This window comes from Bubalus kerabau, chromosome X, assembly GCF_029407905.1.
Source record: "Bubalus kerabau isolate K-KA32 ecotype Philippines breed swamp buffalo chromosome X, PCC_UOA_SB_1v2, whole genome shotgun sequence".
Classification (NCBI taxonomy): Eukaryota; Metazoa; Chordata; class Mammalia; order Artiodactyla; family Bovidae; genus Bubalus; species Bubalus kerabau.
This window is the reverse complement of record NC_073647.1, coordinates 153,575,536-153,595,508: the sequence shown is the minus strand read 5'-3', so window position 1 is coordinate 153,595,508 and position 19,973 is coordinate 153,575,536. Positions and strand designations below refer to the sequence as shown.

General features: G+C 39.0%; 1 protein-coding gene and 1 long non-coding RNA gene across 4 annotated transcripts in view; one reads left to right on the top strand and one right to left on the bottom strand.

Moving 5' to 3' along the window:
- The window catches only part of LOC129640441 (uncharacterized), a 227,622-nt gene that overhangs the window by 118,700 nt on the left and 88,949 nt on the right, over window positions 1–19,973 (bottom strand). For 2 of the 3 annotated variants that reach the window (XR_008708810.1, XR_008708811.1), the window contains exons 4-5: window positions 15,329–15,390; window positions 14,739–15,094 (exon numbers count right to left, since the gene is read on the bottom strand). This is a non-coding gene — a long non-coding RNA (uncharacterized LOC129640441). Of the gene's footprint in view, window positions 1–14,738; window positions 15,095–15,328; window positions 15,391–19,973 lie in introns of those variants that run through there. The other variant, XR_008708812.1, reaches the window with a different exon arrangement.
- AP1S2 (adaptor related protein complex 1 subunit sigma 2) overlaps window positions 16,775–19,973 on the top strand; it is a 157,763-nt gene continuing 154,564 nt past the window's right edge. Inside the window, exon 1 of the mRNA XM_055565789.1 lies at window positions 16,775–16,778. The gene's annotated coding sequence lies outside the window, so the exon portion shown is untranslated. The remainder of the gene's footprint in view (window positions 16,779–19,973) is intronic.

Below are 19,973 nucleotides of genomic sequence, written 5' to 3'. Positions count from 1 at the left end.
ACACAATTGCACTCATCTCACATGCTAGTAAAGTAATGCTCAAGATTCTCCAAGCCAGGCTTCAGCAATATGTGAACTGTGAACTTCCTGATGTTCAAGCTGGTTTTAGAAAAGGCAGAGGAGCCAGAGAGCAAATTGCCAACATCCACTGGATCATGGAAAAAGCAAGAGAGTTCCAGAAAAACATCTATTTCTGCTTTATTGACTATGCCAAAGCCTTTGACTGTGTGGATCACAATAAACCGTGGAAAATTCTGAAAGAGATGGGAATACCAGACCACCTGATCTGCCTCTTGAGAAATCTGTATGCAGGTCAGGAAGCAAGAGTTAGAACTGGACCTGGAACAACAGACTGGTTCCAAATAGGAAAAGGAGTTCGTCAAGGCTGTATATTGTCACTCTGTTTATTTAACTTATATGCAGAGTACATCATGAGAAACGCTGGACTGGAAGAAACACAAACTGGAATTAAGATTGCTGGGAGAAATATCAACAACTTCAGATATGCAGATGACACCACCCTTATGGCAGAAAGTGAAGAGGAACTCAAAAGCCTCTTGATGAAAGTGAAAGAGGAGAGTGAAAAAGTTGGCTTAAAGCTCAACATTCAGAAAACGAAGATCATGGCATCTGGTCCCATCACTTCATGGGAAATAGATGGGGAAACAGTGGAAACAGTGTCAGACTTAATTTTTCTGGGCTCCAAAATCACTGCAGATGGTGACTGCAACCATGAAATTAAAAGACGCTTACTCCTTGGAAGGAAAGTTATGACCAACCTACCTAGCATGTTCAAAAGCAGAGACATTACTTTGCCAACAAAGGTTCGTCTAGTCAAGGCTATGGGTTTTCCTGTGGTCATGTATGGATGTGAGAGTTGGACTGTGAAGAAGGCTGAGCGCTGAAGAATTGATGCTTTTGAACTGTGGTGTTGGAGAAGACTCTTGAGAGTCCCTTGGACTGCAAGGAGATCCAACCAGTCCATTCTGAAGGAGATCAGCCCTGGGATTTCTTTGGAAGGAATGATGCTAAAGCTGAAACTCCAGTACTTTGGCCACCTCATGCGAAGAGTTGACTCACTGGAAAAGCCTCTGATGCTGGGAGGGATTGGGGGCAGGAGGACAAGGGGACAACAGAGGATGAGATGGCTGGATGGCATCACTGACTCAATGGACGTGAGTCTGAGTGAACTCCAGGAGTTGGTGATGGACAGGGAGGCCTGGCGTGCTGCGATTCATGGGGTCGCAAAGAGTCGGACACGACTGAGCGACTGATCTGATCTGATTATCTAAGAAAAATGAAAATATATATCCACAAAAACACTTGTACACAAATGTTCATGGCAATTTTCTTTTAAATAGTCAAAACTGGAAATAGCCCAGGTGTCTATCAATAAGAGAATGGATAAACAAACTATGATATAGTCAGATAATGGAATAAAACTCATCAACAGAAGGACTGAGCTACCAATACACACTAAAACATGCATGAATCTCAAAAACATTATACTGAGTGAAAGAAGCCATCCGCAAAAGGATACATATTGTATGCTTCCATTCAAATAAAGTTCTCCGTTCATTTCGGTCACTCCGTCGTGTCTGACTCTTTGTGACCCCATGAACCACAGCACGCCAGGCCTCCCTGTCTATCACCAACTCCCGGAGTCCACCCAAATCCATGTCCATTGAGTCGGTGATGCTATCCAACCATCTCATCCTCTGTCATCCCCTTCTCCTCCTGCCCTCAATCTTTCCCAGCATCAGGGTCTTTTCAAATGAGTCAGCTCTTCACATCAGGTGGCCAAAGTATTGGAGTTTCAGCTTCAACATCAGTCATTCCAATGAACACTCAGGACTGATCTCCTTTAGGATGGACTAGTTGGATCTCCTTGCAGTCCAAGAGACTCTCAAGAGTCTTCTCCAACACCACAGTTCAAAAGCATCAATTCTTCGGTGCTCAGCCTTCTTTATAGTCCAACTCTCACATCCATACATGACTACTGGAAAAACCATAGCTTCAACTAGACGGACCTTTGTTGACAAAGTAATGTCTCAGCTTTTTAATATGCTGTCTAGGTTGGTCATAACTTTCCTTCCAAGGAGTAAGCGTCTTTTAATTTCATGGCTGCAATCACCATCTGCAGTGATTTTGGAGCCCCTCAAAATAAAGTCAGCCACTGTTTCTACTGTTTCCCCATCTATTTCCCATGAAGTGACGGGACCAGATGCCATGATCTTTGTTTTCTGAATGTTGAGCTTTAAGCCAACTTTTTCACTCTCCTCTTTCACTTTTATCAAGAGGCTCTTTAGTTCTTCTTCACTTTCTGCCATAAGGGTGGTGTCATCTGCATATCTAAAGTTATTGTATTTCTCCCGGCAATCTTGATTCCAGCTTGTGCTTCCTCAGCCCAGCGTTTCTCATGATGTACTCTGCAGATAAGTTAAATAAGCAGGGTGACAATATACAGCTTTGACGTACTCCTTTTCCTATTTGGAACCAGTCTGTTGTTCCAGGTCCAGTTCTAACTCTTGCTTCCTGACCTGCATACAGGTTTCTCAAGAAGCAGGTCAGGTGGTCTGGTATTCCCATCTCTTTCAGAATTTTCCACAGTTTATTGCGATCCACACACTCAAAGGCTTTGGCATAGTCAATAAAGCAGAAATAGATATTTTCCTGGAACTCTCTTGCTTTTTCGATGATTGAACATATGTTGGCAATTTGATCTCTGGTTCCTCTGCCTTTTCTAAAACCAGCTTAAAGTTCTAGAACAGGCAAATCTCATCTATAATGGAAAATAATTAGGATAGTGGTTTCCTGGTAGGGAAGAGGGTGTGAAGGGGCAATCAGTGTATGTGTGGGAAAGGGCAACATTCTATGTCCTGATGGGGGTTTGTATTCATCAAAATTTAGTGGATATATGCTTAAGATTTGTCTATTTCATTATATGTGAATTTTATACCAAGAGACAAACTTTAGACAAACACTGAACTCTAATTGGCAAAATGAATGCTGAAGTATAAACAGGGAGTGTACAGATATCTTCAGTTTACTTTGAAATTTGTCCAAAATTAAGATGAGTTGATATAGGTGATAAAACGAGTATAGGAAAATATAAATGGTAGGATCTAGATATATAAATATGCACTATAAAATTCTTTCAATTTTGTGGTATGTTTGAAATTTTCCACAATAAAACAATTTTTAAAATTAAAACTATATAGCAATGTTGATATCCTTTCAAGATAATTAAAAGGTTTTTTTCCCCAAAAGTACAATACATGCACATTGATCTGGAGCTCAGTGTAAAATAATTAGTAGTGGGGTGATTTACCAGGCACTCATTAATTCATTCAAACATTTAATAGTTATTCATTGAGCATCTATTACATGACAGGCCCTTGAAAGAAAGCAAAAATGCATAACAGTCCACTCAATAAGTAATTATCTATTTTCACCCAAGTAACCCACTTGGAAAGCAATACTTTGGGGAAATGAGGCATGACAAGCAAGTCTGTCATTCACAGCTATTTTTTTAACGTAACAGTTTGCCCATTTAAGAAGTCATTTTCAATATGAAAAAGCAACACTGTTAGATAGGAAATAATTGCACAAATACTAGAGTCAATTTTAAATTGTTTCTTAAACATACTTTCAACCTTGGAAGCAGAAAAATTGAGACTTAAGGAAAGAGAAGGCCTCACTAACATAACATGTGCTTTTTCAAACGTTGGTATTAAGCTGACAGATGGAGAGAGCTCTAAATGTCATTTCCTCACAAGAAGCTATTATGCACAGTGCTTGAACAGGGCTGGAGGACCTAGCAACAGAAGCAGGGGAAAGGTTTCCAAGGCGAGAGGCTTAGCTCTGAAACAAGCTTAAATTGGCATGCCTAGAGGTCTTGACCAGGAAAACGAATGGCCAGCCAGTGTATCAGCCTAATAACAGGTCTTATTTCCCTAGATGACACTGGATTTATTAGATACATACTCTTAAAAATACATGATTTCCAGTGTAATTCAAGTTACATAGCACAAACACTGATGAATGCTTTTGTATGCAAATATATTTTGGTCTATGAATCCACTGCTTCTCTCAGACACCAAAGCACAAGTTTGAGGTTGAGAATCGGAAATAATCCCAGTTATATACTGTTCTAATTCACATTTCAGCACTAAATGTAGACTCTGAGTAATTTAGATGTTAGAAAGCATGGCTGAAGGGTGAGACAGAGGCTGAGAATTTGCAAACCAGATAATTTAAAAGCCTTGCTTGACACTCTCAAGCAGCACTGGGTGCTTTGAAATGTACTTAGGCTACAGGACTCAGTTCTCCCTTCTTTTTTCTAGGGATTATCCTACTCCCTATTTTGTCCAAATTAGCCATCAGAGTTTCTATTATTTGAAAGCCTGCCTAAACCATCTCCTCTTCCTTCAAGGGCCCGGGGAGGGAGTGTCTTGAATTTTGTCTTGTCTTTCCTTTAATCTTCTTTCTTTTCACTAAGTATCAGGGTAGTGTTCAAAGGAAAAAAAAAAAGTCACAAAAAGGGCTATTTTATAGCTAGAAATGGAACTGGAGAGAGACACATGTGGGCATCATTGGCTTCAGAGGTAAAGCAGGGGTGGGGCGAGCAACATTTATGGATTCTCTAAATTCAAATTTAGAGTACTTTCATCACATAGATAGAGACGCCCTCTTCCTCCTCTCTCTGCTGCTTCTGCGAAACACTGCCCAGTATGTACAGTATGAGACCAGAAATCAGCTTCTCTCTTTCTCTCAATTTACCAAAAGGCCCTCCATATGACAAAGAGAATGATAATTAAAGTACAGTATAGACATCTCTTGTGCTCTGATGAAACACAACCCACACACAAATACAGACGTTTTTCCTATGTTCGTCCCAAGGGCTTCATCACATCACTGACTCTAGCATGTGAGCAGAGACCATAAATAAGGAGATGTTTGTTGTTCCATGACACAAAAGCAAAAATCAGGCACAGAACTTAAAACTTCCATCTACTTTAATCTGGTTCTTAAATCTTTATCTGGCCTGCTGCTGCTGCTGCTGCTAAGTCGCTTCAGTCGTGTCCGACTCTGTGCGACCCCATAGATGGCAGCCCACCAGGCGCCCCCGTCCCTGGGATTCTCCAGGCAAGAACACTGGAGTGGGTTGCCATTTCCTTCTCCAATGCAAGAAGGTGAAAAGAGAAAGTGAAGTCGCTCAGTCGTGTCCGACCCTCAGCGACCCCACAGTATCTCACAAAGTCTTGAGACTTGGTGTCAAGACAATAGGACAGAGAACAAAGTTAGAGGACAAATGCCTTCATCCCTAACCCTACAAGTCACATCCTAAAACCGACCCAAGGAACAAGCCCTGATTCTATCCACTGCTCTTATATGTCCAGATGGCTGTCTTGAAATTCCTTTAACAGAAAAGTCTCTCCTATTCAGTCTTGCCTCAGAGCATTTGTGGACTAAATTCACTAGCCTTCCCCTTGATCTTAATTCAGCTATTGAGACAATCCAAACCTCTTTATATTTCTATTAGTTTTTGCTTACTCCATTGTCTGTTTTCCCAATTTTTATTTATAATCTCATTTGTATTCTTTTTGTAGCACCTCAAAAAGCCACACCAAAAATTTGCTTTAGAAATCTGTTTTTCTCAGCCATTGCTCAGGAAAAAAACACAATCAAATTCTTCCCTCACTACTGGTTGAAAAGTCAAAAGATAACATCTGTTTTTATAAACAATACTTTCACCTCATAATTCAGTCAGTTCAGTTCAGTTCAGTCACTCAGTCATGTCCAGTTCTTTGTGACCCCATGGACTACAGCATGCCAGGCTTCCCTGTCCATCACCAACTCCTGGAGCTTGCTCAAATTCATGTCCATCAAGTCAGTGAAGCCATCCAACCATCTCATCCTCTGTCATCCCCTTTTCCTCCTGCCTTCAATCTTTTCCAGCATCAGAGTCTTTTCAAATGAGTGAGTTCTTCGCATCAGGTGGCCAAAGTATTGGAGCTTCAGCTTCAGCATCAGTCCTTCCAATGAATATTCAGGACTGATCTCCTTTAGGATGGACTGGTTGGAGCTCCTTGCAGTCCAAGGGACTCTCAAGAGTGTTCTCCAACACCACAATTCAAAAGAATCAGTTCTTCAGCTCTCAGCTTTCTTTATAGTCCAACTCTCACATCCATAAATGACTACTGGAAAAATCATAGCTTTGACTAGACAGACCTTTGTCGGCAAAGTAATAAAGATTTTGGGGATTTTAAGTGACCAAAACCCAGTTCAAATTTACTTAAGCACAAGAAGGGGGAACTCAGGGGCTTATTTTATTGACAAGTCTGAGTAATCTGGCAGGAGTCCAGAAAAAGAGCCTCATTCCATTTTCTGAGATCAAATCCTATATGCTTGGTCTTACTATTAGGAAGAAATACATATTTTCAACAGCCAGCCAAAGTCCCAAGGAAGGTAATGGCGATAGGCAGGCACAGGTTGTCCATGATCGCTATACGCTCGACAATAGCCCATCACTCTGGATTTCCTCACTGGGTCCCAGCAAAGCAGTTGAGTTTTGGGTCAGAAGAACCCTGCTGCCAAAAGGACAGCAAATTCAAAGACATCGGTTCTGATTTCCTGTGGAACACGCTTTACTCCCACCAGCTTGCTTTTAGGAGGTACAAGAAGATCCTGCCACTTTGGCAACTGGAGTCTAGGAATGAACTCATTTTGCACACCAGTGAGACCTGGGGGACACTTGAAACACAAAATGTACAAAGACCGTAACCTTCTGAAAACAATGCCTTCTCCTTTGTTCTCTAACCTGGAGGAGAAATTAGCCATGAAGATTTCAGACAAAATAAAAATGGTCATGTGCAAGCCTCCAGGAACTTGCAGTTCTTCCAGGTTAAGAGAAAGGAACTCACACAAGATTATTTAGAGTGAGGTTTGATGATGGTGGCAGCTATTAATTTAATTCAAATGCTTTAAAGATTATATTAAATATACTCCAGCAACTTTCATACTTTCAGTTCTGAAATTCTAATTTCAGATTTTGTGATTTTCATTTAAACATAGAGCAACAGTGATTTTAAAATAATTATCCCTGAAAGTGATGTCACTCAGTTGTGTCCGACTCTTTGTGACCCCATGGACTGTAGCCTACCAGGCTCCTCTGTCCATGGGATTTTCCAGGCAAGAATACTGGAGTGGGTTGCCATTTCCTTCTCCAGGAGATCTTCCCAACCCAGGGATTGAACCCGGGTCTCTCGCATTGTAGGCAGATGCTTTACCATCTGAGCCAGGGAAGTCCATTATCCCTGAAGTTTTATTAAAAATAATGCAGCTATAAGTAAAGAGCATTACTTTCAAGACCTCAATTTGAAATGAAATGCAGAATTTCTAGATTTTAATGCATCATAAGCCACCAATTTCATAAAATTGCATCCACTTATCAAAGCTTATATCACCCCATGGAAGCAGCCCTTTGAAAAGGGATAAGGTATTTGATTCTCTAACGTCTCCATTTAGCCAATTATAGGCAGGTTTTCATATATCATTCCCTTAAAAATATTATAAAAGCACTTTCTACCATGGTTCTAGCATGGTTGAAAAATGTTAAAGGCATTAATTTCATTGAACTACAGGAAAATTTTAGATCAGAAAATGACAAGAAGATGTTTTTAAAACGAAACATTTTCCTTGTGCTTAATGTGGACTCAATTGCATTGACACAGCTAAAATTTTGACAAAAGAGATAATCTCTGTCTTTAGGAAAAGTTTCACATAAAATGAAGATAATTATTGTAGGGATGGAAGATAGTTTTCACTCCAAGTGAGATGTACATATTACTTATCAAGCTATATACAGAAATATGCTTGCCAGGCAATGACCATTAAATCCTCAATATTTTTATACAGTAAGAGTGGACAAACCTCTAAATTTCACCAGTTTTCACAACTTTCAAGAGTTTCAGGCCTAAAAAATTTATAAAAGGTAGGAATTAAGGAAAAGTAAAAATGCTGATTTAAATAAGAAATGTCATTATGGAAGATAAGGAAAATGAAAATAGTAATAAAATTCTTTTATTTCCTAAAAATATTGTTTCCATCCTTTCTAAACACTAGATTGATATCTGTATCTGAGAATGTCATCACCAGTCTCCAATATGACCCCCTAGTATCCCTATTCGGAGAAGGCAATAACACCCCACTCCAGTACTCCTGCCTGGAGAATCCCAGGGACGGGGGAGCCTGGTGGGCTGCCGTCTGTGGGGTCACACAGAGTCGGACACGACTGAAGTGACTTAGCAGCAGCAGTATCCCTATTCCCTGGTTTATGCCCATGTACATAGTCCCCTACCACAATGAATAAATAAGGCAGACTGTATAATCAACAAGATATTACAGAAGAGATGGCATATGACCTTGAAAGTCTGGGTCATAAAGACATTGAAGATTTTGTCCTCCTTTCTCTTGGACCACTCACTCTGGGGTAAGCCAGTTTCCATGCCATCATGACACTCAAGCAGCAACTGGAGAGGCCTATATGACAAGAAACTGAGAACTCCTGCCAATATAGTCAGATGAGTGGGCCATCTTGGAAGTGAATCTTCCAGCCACTCTGAAACTCTCAAATGACTGCAGTCCTAGCTAACATCTTTTTATTTATTTATTTTTGTCTGTGCTGGGTCTTCATTGCTGCATGCAGGCTTTCTCTACTTGCGGAGAGGAGGGGCTACTCTCTAGATGCATTGCACAGGCTTCTCACTGTACTGGTTTCTCTTGCTGCAGAGCATGGGCTCTAGGCACACGGGTTTCAGTAGTTGCGGCACAGGGGCTCATTAGTTGTGGCTCATGGGCTCTAGAGTGCAGGCTCAGTTGTTGTGGCACGGGAGCTTGCTCTGTGGCATGTGGAATCTCCCTAGACAAGGGATTGAACCTATGTCCCTTGTATTGGCAGGTGGATTCTTATCCACTGTGCTACCAGGGAAGTCTCCTACCTGACATCTTGACTGAAACCTTATGAGAGGTCCTGAGTCAGAACTACACAGTTAAGATGCTCTCAAATTTTCAACACATAGTAACCATGAGATAATAAATATTTGTTGTTTTAATCCACTAGGTTTTAGAGTAATTTATTATGCATAATAGAAAATGAATACAGAGAACTTCGATATAATTTAGGTCTATAAATATTATAGAAGTCTTTTGCTAAAATCAATTGATAAATTGTTAACTTGATGGATGATACTCTTTCTGTCCAAGGATCTTTGATGATTGTCACATAGGGCTGTGACTTGTGATAGTTTGTCTAATAATAATCACAAACTCAAAGAACAATAAGACTATTTGATAATCCTTTACAGAACATTCAAATTATTTTATTACTACAAATAACATTAAAGGGACATTTCCAGACAGGCTAAGAATTCCTAATTCTAGAAGATAATACTGAAAATGTTTATTTTCTGTTTGTGCAAGAAATATCATTTTCTGAGAATTGTCTGGAAAAGACTTCATTACTTGGTGGTGGTGGCAGGAGCACTGTCACTAAAGATTTAATATTTGGAAATGCCAAAATTGTTTTCATTTTCTCTGATTTTCATGAATTCAATCAGAAGAGACTAAGAAAAACACTTAAATCCTAGCATAGACTTCAAAGCCCTAAGATAATCATGGCACTGTAGCAAGTAAGAAAGATAAATATAAAACATACTCTCAATGAATAGGTTAAGCAGAGGGGATTTTTTTAAGGAAGTGAAATTATTCTATGTGATACTGTAATGGTGGATACGTGTCACTATACATTCGTTAAAATCCACAGACTATACAACATCAAGAGTGACACCTAATGCAAACTATGGACTTCGGTGATAATGATGTGTTAATGTTGGTTCACTGATTTAAAAAAATGTACCACTCTGGAGGCGGATGCTGATGGTAGGAGAGGCTGTGGGAATGGAGGGAGGGGTTAAATGGGAACTTCTCTGTACTTGATGTTCGATTTCACTCTGAAGCTACAACTGAACCTACAAGTGCTCTAAAAATGAAGTCTACTAATAAGAGGAGAAAAACAGTTTCTGCCATCTAGGAATTTTTATCACTTGTTTAACAAATAGTTGCCTGGGTTTCCTTTTTCTATTCTTTTACATTCCATCTTTCCATGTCTTTATGCTTTATATGTCTTATAAATGGCACATAGTTTGGATTTGGGGTTTTATTTAATCTAGGAAGCTCTACACTTAATGAGGAATGTTGAACCATTTATACTTATGATTACTACAGATATATGTGGATTTTTCATTATTTTGAGTGTTCTAGCTACTTCAATTTTTCTTTGCTTCTTTTTTTTTCCTTTCACTTCTTTTTTCCCCTCTTTTTTTATTTTCCATTTACTTGGAAAATATACATCTTATTTCAATTATTTTAGTAGAAAGATTTAATATACCTACCTGACTTTAATATTTTGAGTGTAATCACACGATTAGACTCCTCCTGATAATGCAAAGTACTCAGAATTCTGTAACTCAAGATATATATCCCTAGTGCTCCATGAAAGGTCATATAATATTTAATTCTATTTTATTTATACTTTATACCACTTTATGCCCCCTTCCACTGTCATAATTGCTCTTATTATTATGGGGTTATTTTCAGACAGTCATTGGATCTTTAAAATTACCAACCTGTTTGCCAATTTCCTTGCTCAATGTGACTTCTTTCTAGGTTTGATTTCCTTCTTACAGAAGTGCATCTTTTAATTTTTTTTTAATTTTAAATTTATTTACTTTTTAATGGAAGGATAATCATTTTATAGTATTGTGTTGGCTTCTGCCAAACATCAGCATGAATCACATATAGCATCTTTTAATATTAAGGGTTTGTAAATGGTCAAGTCTTTCAGATTTTGTTGGGAAAAAATCTTTATTTCACTTTAGTCTCAATAGATAGTAGCATGATTTTTTAAATTTTCCTGCTAGTCATTTGATTGTTCTTCCTTTGTCTATGTTATCTGACTTTTAATTCCCCCCATCCTTTAAATTTTCTCCTTCCAAATTTCACATTAGCGTATGTTGAGCATTCTTACTCTCCTTCACTTTCCTTTAACCTGTATTTCACAATTTCTCTTCTTTTTATGTATATAAGCTAAATTCTGGTGAAATATTTAAATCTATGTTCTAATTCCCTATTTCTTTAATTATGTCTTATCATAATGACTCAACTTGGCTCAGCTATGACTAGCATTTATACAGTGAAATTATTGATAGTGGGAAAATGAGTGTTTATGAAACGTTCATTTGTGTGGTGGGGGTGAAGAGATCTGAAAGAGCTAAGTCTTGACTTAGGATACTGAAAAAATAATTAGATAATTCCTACAAGTTAAAAAAGAACAGACATCAAAAAAATTAAGAAGATGAAAAGTTACCTTTAAAGAAGGAAAAGGAGTAAAATAGAGGCTGGGGACTGATACTTAGTCATAATAAGTCTTGGGAATAGCAAGGAGAGATAAGAAAGATAAGAGAGATAAGAAAGCCTTCCTCAGTGATCAATGCAAAGAAACAGAGGAAGACTAGAGATCTCTTCAAGAAAATTAGAGATACCAAGGGAACATTTCATGCAAAGATGGGTTCAATAAAGGACAGAAATGGTATGGACCTAACAGAAGCAGAAGATATTAAGAAGAGGTGGCAACAATACACAGAAGAACTATACAAAAAAGATCTTCATGACCCAGATAATCACAATGGTGTGATCACTCACCTAGAGCCAGACATCCTAGACTCTGAAGTCAGGTGGACCTTAGGAAGTATCACTACAAACAAAGCTAGTGGAAGTGATGGAATTCCAGTTGAGCTATTTCAAATCCTAAAAGATGATGCTGTGAAAGTGCTGCTGCACTCAATATGCCAGCAATTTTGGAAAACTCAGCAGTGGTCACAGGACTGGAAATGGTCAGTTTTCATTCCAATCCCAAAGAAAGGCAGTGCCAAAGAACACTCAAACTACCTCACAATTGCACTCATCTTACACGCTTGAGAAGTAATGCTCAAAATTCTCCAAGCCAGGCTTCAGCAATACGTGAACCATGAACTTCCAGATGTTTAAGCTTGATTTAAAAAAGGCAGAGGAACCAGAGATCAAATTGCCAACATACGTTCGATCATCGAAAAAGCAAGAGAGTTCCAGGAAAACATCTATTTCTGCTTTATTGACTATGCCAAAGCCTTTGACTGTGTGGATCACAACAAACTGTGGAAAATTCTGAAAGAGATGGGAATATCAGACCACCTGACCTGCCTCCTGAGAAATCTGTATGCAGGTCAAGAAGCAACAGTTAGAATTGGACATGGAACAACAGACTGGAAAGGAGTACCTCAAGGCTGTATATTGTCACCCTGCTTATTTAACTTATATATAGAGTACATCATGAGAAATGCTGGACTGGAAGAAGCACAAGCTGGAATCAAGACTGCCGGGAGAAATATCAATAACCTCAGATATGGAGATGACACCACCCTTATGGCAGAAAGTGAGGACAAGCTAAAGAGCCTCTTGATGAAAGTGAAAGAGGAGAGTGAAAAAGTTGGCTTAATAGTCAACATTCAGAAAACTAAAATCATGGCATCTGGTCCCATCACTTCATGGCAAGTAGATGGGGAAACAATGGAAACAGTGGCTGACTTTACTTTCCTGGGCTCCAAAATCACTGCAGATGCTGACTGCAACCATGAAATTAAAAGACCCTTGCTCCTTGGAAGAAAAGCTATGACCAACCTAGACACCATATTAAAAAGCAGAGACATTACTTTGCCAAAAAAGATTCGTCTAGTCAAGGCTATGGTTTTTCCAGTGGTCATGTATGGATGTGAGAGTTGGACTATAAAGAAAGCTGAGTGCCAAAGAATGGATGCTTTTGAACTGTGGTGTTGGAGAAGACTCTTGAGACCCCCTTGGACTGCAAGGAGATCCAACCAGTCCATCCTAAAGGAAATCAGTCCTGAATATTCATTGGAAGGACTCATGTTGAAGCTGAAACTCTAATACTTTGGCCACCTGATGCAAAGAACTGACTCACTGGAAAAGACTCTGATGCTGGGAAAGATTGAAGGCAGGAGGAGAAGGGGATGACAGTGGGTGAGGTGGTTGGGTGGCATCACCAACTCAATGGACATGACCTTGAGTAAACTCCAGGAGTTGGTGATGGACAGGGGAGCCTGGTGTGCTGCCGTCCATGGGGTTGCAAAGAGTCAGACTCGACTGAGCAACTGAACTGAACTGAAGTCTTGGGAAGTATTCAACGCTTTAAATTATACACAAGAATAACAGACAAAAAAAATTTTTTTTTCAAAAGTGGCTGAATGGAAATGAAACTTTTGAGAAGAGTAGTGCATATTTAAATATCAAGTAAGAGGAATGAATAGGTGGAGTACAGAGTATTTTTAGAAAATGAAACTATTCTTTATGATACTATAATGGAAGATACATGTCATTATACATTTGTCCAAATCCATAGACTGTACCACACGAAGAGTGAACCCTAATGTAAACTATGGACTTTGGGTGATTGTAACATGTCGATGTAGGTTCATCAGTTGTAACAAATGCACCACTCTGGTAGAGGTGTTGATAATGGGGGAGGACATGCATGTTGGGGGAAGTTTTGCTGTGAACCAAACACTGCTGTAAAAAATAAAGTCTATTTTTTTAAAAAATCAAATAAGAATTAGCATGTTACCCTAATTGCAATTTGAAAGTATAATAGCAAGGTAAAATGACATCCTCTAAGTATCTGCAGTCAATTCTGAATCTTTGCTAACTATGAATCTTTTACCATTAATTTTCCATGTTGAAATTTGTAAAAAAGAAACCCCTAATGTACCTTTGTTTCTATATCCCATGCTGTAATTTATAAAGTTTGCAAAATATAGAAGTACCAGTGGGGAAACCTGTGTTAATAAAATGTCTTAATGTTTTTAACTGCTGTAAAATATTAAGACATTTAGAAAAATAAAAATTTTCAATAACTGGTACAGTAGTAAATCATTTGGTGACCTAACAAATTTGGAGAAACTCGTCCACCATTAAATTTTTCTGTTTACTTGACTGAGCACACACACACACCTACCTGGTTAAGAAAACAACTTTCTGTCCAAAGTGGCTCACAGAGAAACAGCAAGGTGGTGAACTCTGATAAAGTACATGTTACAGTGTTTCTATTTACTCAGTAGAGATTTGCTAATAGAAAATTGGTTTGGTTATAAGATAAATCAGTTTTGAAGATCTAATATACACCTTGCTGGTTATAGTTAACAATACTTTACGATATACTTGAAATTTATTAAGAGAGTAGATCTTAAATATTCTCACACATACACATGTACTGGTAACTATGCAAGATGATGGATGTGTTAACTAACCTCGTTTCATAGCATATACATATGTCAAATTATGTTGTACACTTTAAACTTAGCGTTATTTGTCAATTTTATCCCAATAAAGCTGGAAAAGAAATAAAACACAAATTGGACTCCCTCCCCCAAAATGAAGGAAAAACTCTATTTTTGGGGAAAAAAGAGAACTGAAAGAATTCAAACCAGCACTGTCCAAAGGAATGTAACACAAGCCATATGTGTAATTTTAATGTTTTCAGCAGCCATATTAAAAAGTGACAAGGAACAGGTGAATATTTTATTTAATCCAATACATCCTAAAAATCATCATTTCAACATGTAATCAATATAAAAATATTAATGACAGATTTTACATTCTTTTTTGTACTAATTCTTCAAAATCTGGTGCATACTTTACATTTATAGCACATCTCAGTTTGCACTAGCCAGATTTCAAGTGTTCAAAAGCCACACATGCTAGCATCTACTATCTTCAATAGCATAGGTATAAACTCCCACCTTTTCATGTTCAAACAAGACTCAAAATTGCAGAAAGAGAATTTACTACAAAAAAGGGCAGAAAAGCAGGAAAGACTGATCAGAGGTGCCTATGTTAGCATTTCAGACAACAGGGCTTTCCTTTCTATTTCCAAAAGTCCCCTTGATCAGGATTGATCTAGAGCAGGGTCAGCAAATTTCTTCTGTAAAGGGCCAGACAGTAAATATTTTAGACTTTGCAGGTCACATGATCTCTGTTGCAACTACTCTACTCTGCTGTTGCAACAAGAAAGCAGCCATAGACAACACATTAAACAAATGGGCATGGTTGTATTTCAACAAAGCTTTATTATGGGCACTGAAATTTGAATTTCAAATCATTTTCATGTTGTGAAATTTTTGTTTCAAACGTTTAAAAATATAAAAAACATTCTTACCTCGTGAGCCCTAGGTGATGGGCCAGACTTGGTCCACTGGCTGTAGTTTACCAACCCCTGACCTGGAGGACAGAGATTAAGAAAAGGGAGTGCTAAGAAATTGTTTTAATTACAGACATTTGTCAAAGAATGAAAACCAGTGCTTTGGAAGCTAGAAGACAGAGAATGTGAAAAGAATACAGAACTTAGTGTTCAACCATCTCTGTTTTGACATTCTACATGCTTGTACCCTAGTCACATTGATTCTTCTCTGGTCCTCAGCATCTTCTTGTCAGCTAGATGATTAATTACCATGGCAACCCCAATGAGTCCAACAATAGCTCATATACTCATACTGCATTAAATCAAAATTGGTAAAATTTTAAACAGAGTCAGAGAAAATTTACCATTTAAAATAAGAGAGGAATGGCTTTCTTGAGAAATAAATAGGATTGCAGAGATCTATAAATAGCTTTAATACTGCTATACTAATTTGGAAACAACACTTACTATAAATAAGTCAATTATCATGCATTACAATAAAGACAGATTATATGTGACAGCCCTGAAGCTTAATTCTAATTATTATTTACATGTTAAAGAAATAATAGATGCATATCTTGAAATACTCAAATTTTCAGATTCTCCACTGTAATTAGCGAAAATATGTGTAGTTGTCCAGTATTTCACATTATTTCTTATTTTCTCTTATTTTACAAATCTTCCATTAAGTAAATCCCAAGAAGGCAAACTCAGCCAAACTTTTAACCTAATGTAAAATAACTGCTTGGATATAAAACTTTAGTTGTGCTTCTTAATGAATTAGAATTCACAATTAAAGTGTAAATGGAAAAGACGATTTGTTGATCTGATTTTTCTATTAACATTAAGATGACTTTTCCCATCATGACCTACCCCAAGAATTTCAGCCAAAAAAATAGAAAGAAAGAAACCAGCAACAGAATTAGCTGTAAGTTGCAACTTGAAAGAGATGGTATGAATTGGTTTCTTCCAAACTATTCTTACCTCTATCTCTTTTCCCTTGACTTTATTTATCGTAAAGACTAAAAGGCTAACAATTTAAATTCCAGTGTTAGAGTTCACCATACCATCAGGTTCTTGCCACAAGATAAAGGCTAAAGAAATCCCTGACCAGAGTTACTTTACTTGAATAAACATAGTAGAAGCCCTTTGTTCCTCTCTCTTCTCCCTGTCTGGAACAGAGAAGTAATTCTTGGAGGCAGAGCAGCCATCTTGCAACTCTGGTGACAAAGACACTTGTTAAGAGTGGGAAAATAGGAACTAGAAAGAGTCTGGTGGCTCAGAGGTTAAAGCGTCTGCCTGGAATGCGGGAGACCGCGGCTCGATCCCCGGGAAGATCCCCTGGAGAAGGAAAATGGCAACCCACTCCAGTACTCTTGCCTGGAGAATCTCATGGAGGGAGGAGCCTGGTAGGCTACAGTACATGGGGTCGCAAAGAGTCGGACATGACTGAGCGACTTCACTTCACTTTACTTCAGAAAGAGTCTGGATCCCTTGATATCATCTTTGAGCCCTGGATAATAATCTGGGAAGTCTTCCTTGGCACTTCTTATTTTGTGAGAATAGTAACATTCTTTCATACTTCAGTTCAGTTCACTTCAGCTCAGTCGCTCAGTCGTGTCCGACTCTTTGCGACCCCATGAATCGCAGCACGCCAGGCCTCCCTGTCCATCACCAACTCCCAGAGTTCACTCAGACTCATGTCCATTGAGTCAGTGATGCCATCCAGCCATCTCATCCTCTGTCATCCCCTTTTCCTCCTGCCCCCAATCCCTCCCAGCATCAGAGTCTTTTCCAATGAGTCAACCCTTCTCATGAGGTGGCCAAAGTACTGGAGCTTGGGCTTTAGCATCATTCTCTCCAAAGAACACCCAGGGCTGATCTCCATCAGAATGGACTGGTTGGATCTCCTTGCAGTCCAAGGGGGTCTCAGGAGTCTTCTCCAACAACACAGTTCAAAAGCATCAATTCTTCGGCGCTTAGCCTTCTTCACAGTCCAACTCTCACATCCATACATGACCACTGGAAAAACCATAGCCTTGACTAGACGGACCTTTGTTGGCAAAGTAATGTCTCTGCTTTTTAATATGCTGTCTAGGTTGGTCATAACTTTCCTTCCAAGGAGTAAGCGTCTTTTAACTTCATGGCTGCAATCACCATCTGCAGTGATTTTGGAGCCCCCAAAAATAAAGTCTGACACTGTTTCCACTGTTTCCCCATCTATTTCCCATGAAGTGGTGAGACCAGATGCCATGATCTTCGTTTTCTGAATGTTGAGCTTTAAGCCAACTTTTTCACTCTCCACTTTCACTTTCATCTTCACTTTCTGCCATAAGGGTGGGGTCATCTGCATATCTGAAGTTATTGATATTTCTCCTGGAAATCTTGATTCCAGCTTGTGCTTCTTCCAGCCCAGCGTTTCTCATGATGTACTCTGCATATAAGTTAAATAAGCAGGGTGACAATATACAGCCTTGATGTACTCCTTTCCCTATTTGGAACAAGGCTGTTGTTCCATGTCCAGTTCTAATTGTTGCTTCCTGACCTGCATGCAGGTTTCTCAAGAGGCAGGTCAGGTGGTCTGGTATTCCCATCTCTTTCAGAATTTTCCACAGTTTATTGTGATCCACATAGTCAAAGGCTTTGGCATAGTCAATAAAGCAGAAGTAGATGTTTTTCTTGAACTCTCTTGCTTTTTCAATGATCCAGCGGATGTTGGCAATTTGATCTCTGGTTCCTCTGCCTTTTCTAAAACCAGCTTGAACATCAGGAAGTTCACAGTTCACATATTGCTGAAGCCTGGCTTGGAGAATTTTGAGCATTACTTTACTAGCGTGTGAGATGAGTGCAATTGTGCGGTAGTTTGAGCATTCTTTGGCATTGCCTTTCTTTGGGATTGGAATGAAAACTGACCTTTTCCAGTCCTGTGGCCACTACTGCCACTCTTTCATACTTACACAGTCATTATTTGTGAGGTTTTCTAGGGTTTGGGGGGTTTTATTTTTGCAGCTAATTTTATTTGTAGCTGGTAGACAACTAAAACCAAGGCAGGATTACCTCCCATCTACTATATACCAGTGGTTCTCACACTAGAACACAGATCATAATCACCTGGAAGACTTACTAAAATTCAGATTGCTAGGGTCTAGCCCCAGAGTTTCTGATTCAGTAGGTCTTGGATGGCTCACAGGAAACTGCATTTCTAACAAGGACCAAGGTAATGCAGCTCTGGCTGCATCAGGGGCCACACTTCAAGGACCACTGGATTACACAATAGCATTTCATAACGTAACACACAACACAACACTCTATAGAATAGCATACCACAGAACATCACAGCACAGGATTGCATAATATAACATAACATACAGAATATAACAAAACATCCAACTCTCCAGGTTTCTATTTCCCTGTTGCTTTGCTTTTTAAAAAATAAATTTCTGCCCGATCTCTAGACCAAATATACTCTTTAGTAATCTTAACACCACATGTAAAATAAGTCACAACAAGATCAGCAGATGTTATAGTTCTGCTCCTGCCTGAAGCTAGAAGATAGGGAAAGAGCCGTCTAGCACTTGCCAAGCTAGACTATTTGCTGTGTCATTTCCTGGCACATAATTATGCTGCTTGCTGACAACTATTCTACCTTCTGTCCTTCCGTTAATTGTAAATGACAGTTTGGAAGCTGTTGGCTGAAAATTCTGAAAAGAGAAACATTTACAAGGAGAGGCAAGGATAAAATCATGGTCAGTTTAGACCAGGTGCTGATAAGCTAGACCTGAGAAACACTGTCAAGTTAGCACGCTGTGAAAGAGATGCCATTTCCTGTACCTTCCTCTTCCCTACTTCCACTCCTATGACCCAGAGTCTCAAAGCATGTGATTCACTCAATAATTCAAATGAGTCAGAAAGACCAGTGCTTGGAAGACTTTTGCTACCTGCTAGAATAACACATGATTGAATTTTATACTTAGGGTGAAGAGAAAAAGTTTCTATCATGTCCATATGTTGCCCTATACCCACAGTCTGCCCCCCTCCCCATAATGACTGGCTTCAAAAGCCCTCAAAAAGAGTCATGCTTTGAGAAAAGTGATTCCGCCATTTTCCAGGTCAAGTATGTGGTGTACTTTAGCTTTCACCCTCCCCGCCACTGCCCGCCCCTCTCCTGCTCAGGAACTGGTCAGAATAATCCTTCTGCCCTAGTAGCTACATGTTTTAAGCCATGCTTTGTTAACCAACTAGGAGAGATGGATGAGTCTAATTCACCGATCACTCATCCACTCCCCATTGCTTCCAGGAGCTTAGCGAGTGGGACAAAATAACTAGTGTGAGTTAAATAATCAAACCTGGTCAGGCTTCATGGAAATTCAGAATTTGGGGATCAGAGTAAAGCTCATTAGTCCTCCTAGAAATAACATCTAATACCCTGACCTTCTTTTACCTCTGCCCCACTGAGCTAAGAACTCAGGTTCCCAGAATATACTCCTATGGTCACCTACACTCCTTCAAACACTTGCAGACTTCAGCACCAGGGAATTCTGGTTTTAAACCTTCTCCAGTACTCATTTTAGCATTCCAACAAGTTTTGACTCTTTGCATTTTCCGTGAGAAGCCTGAGAATAAG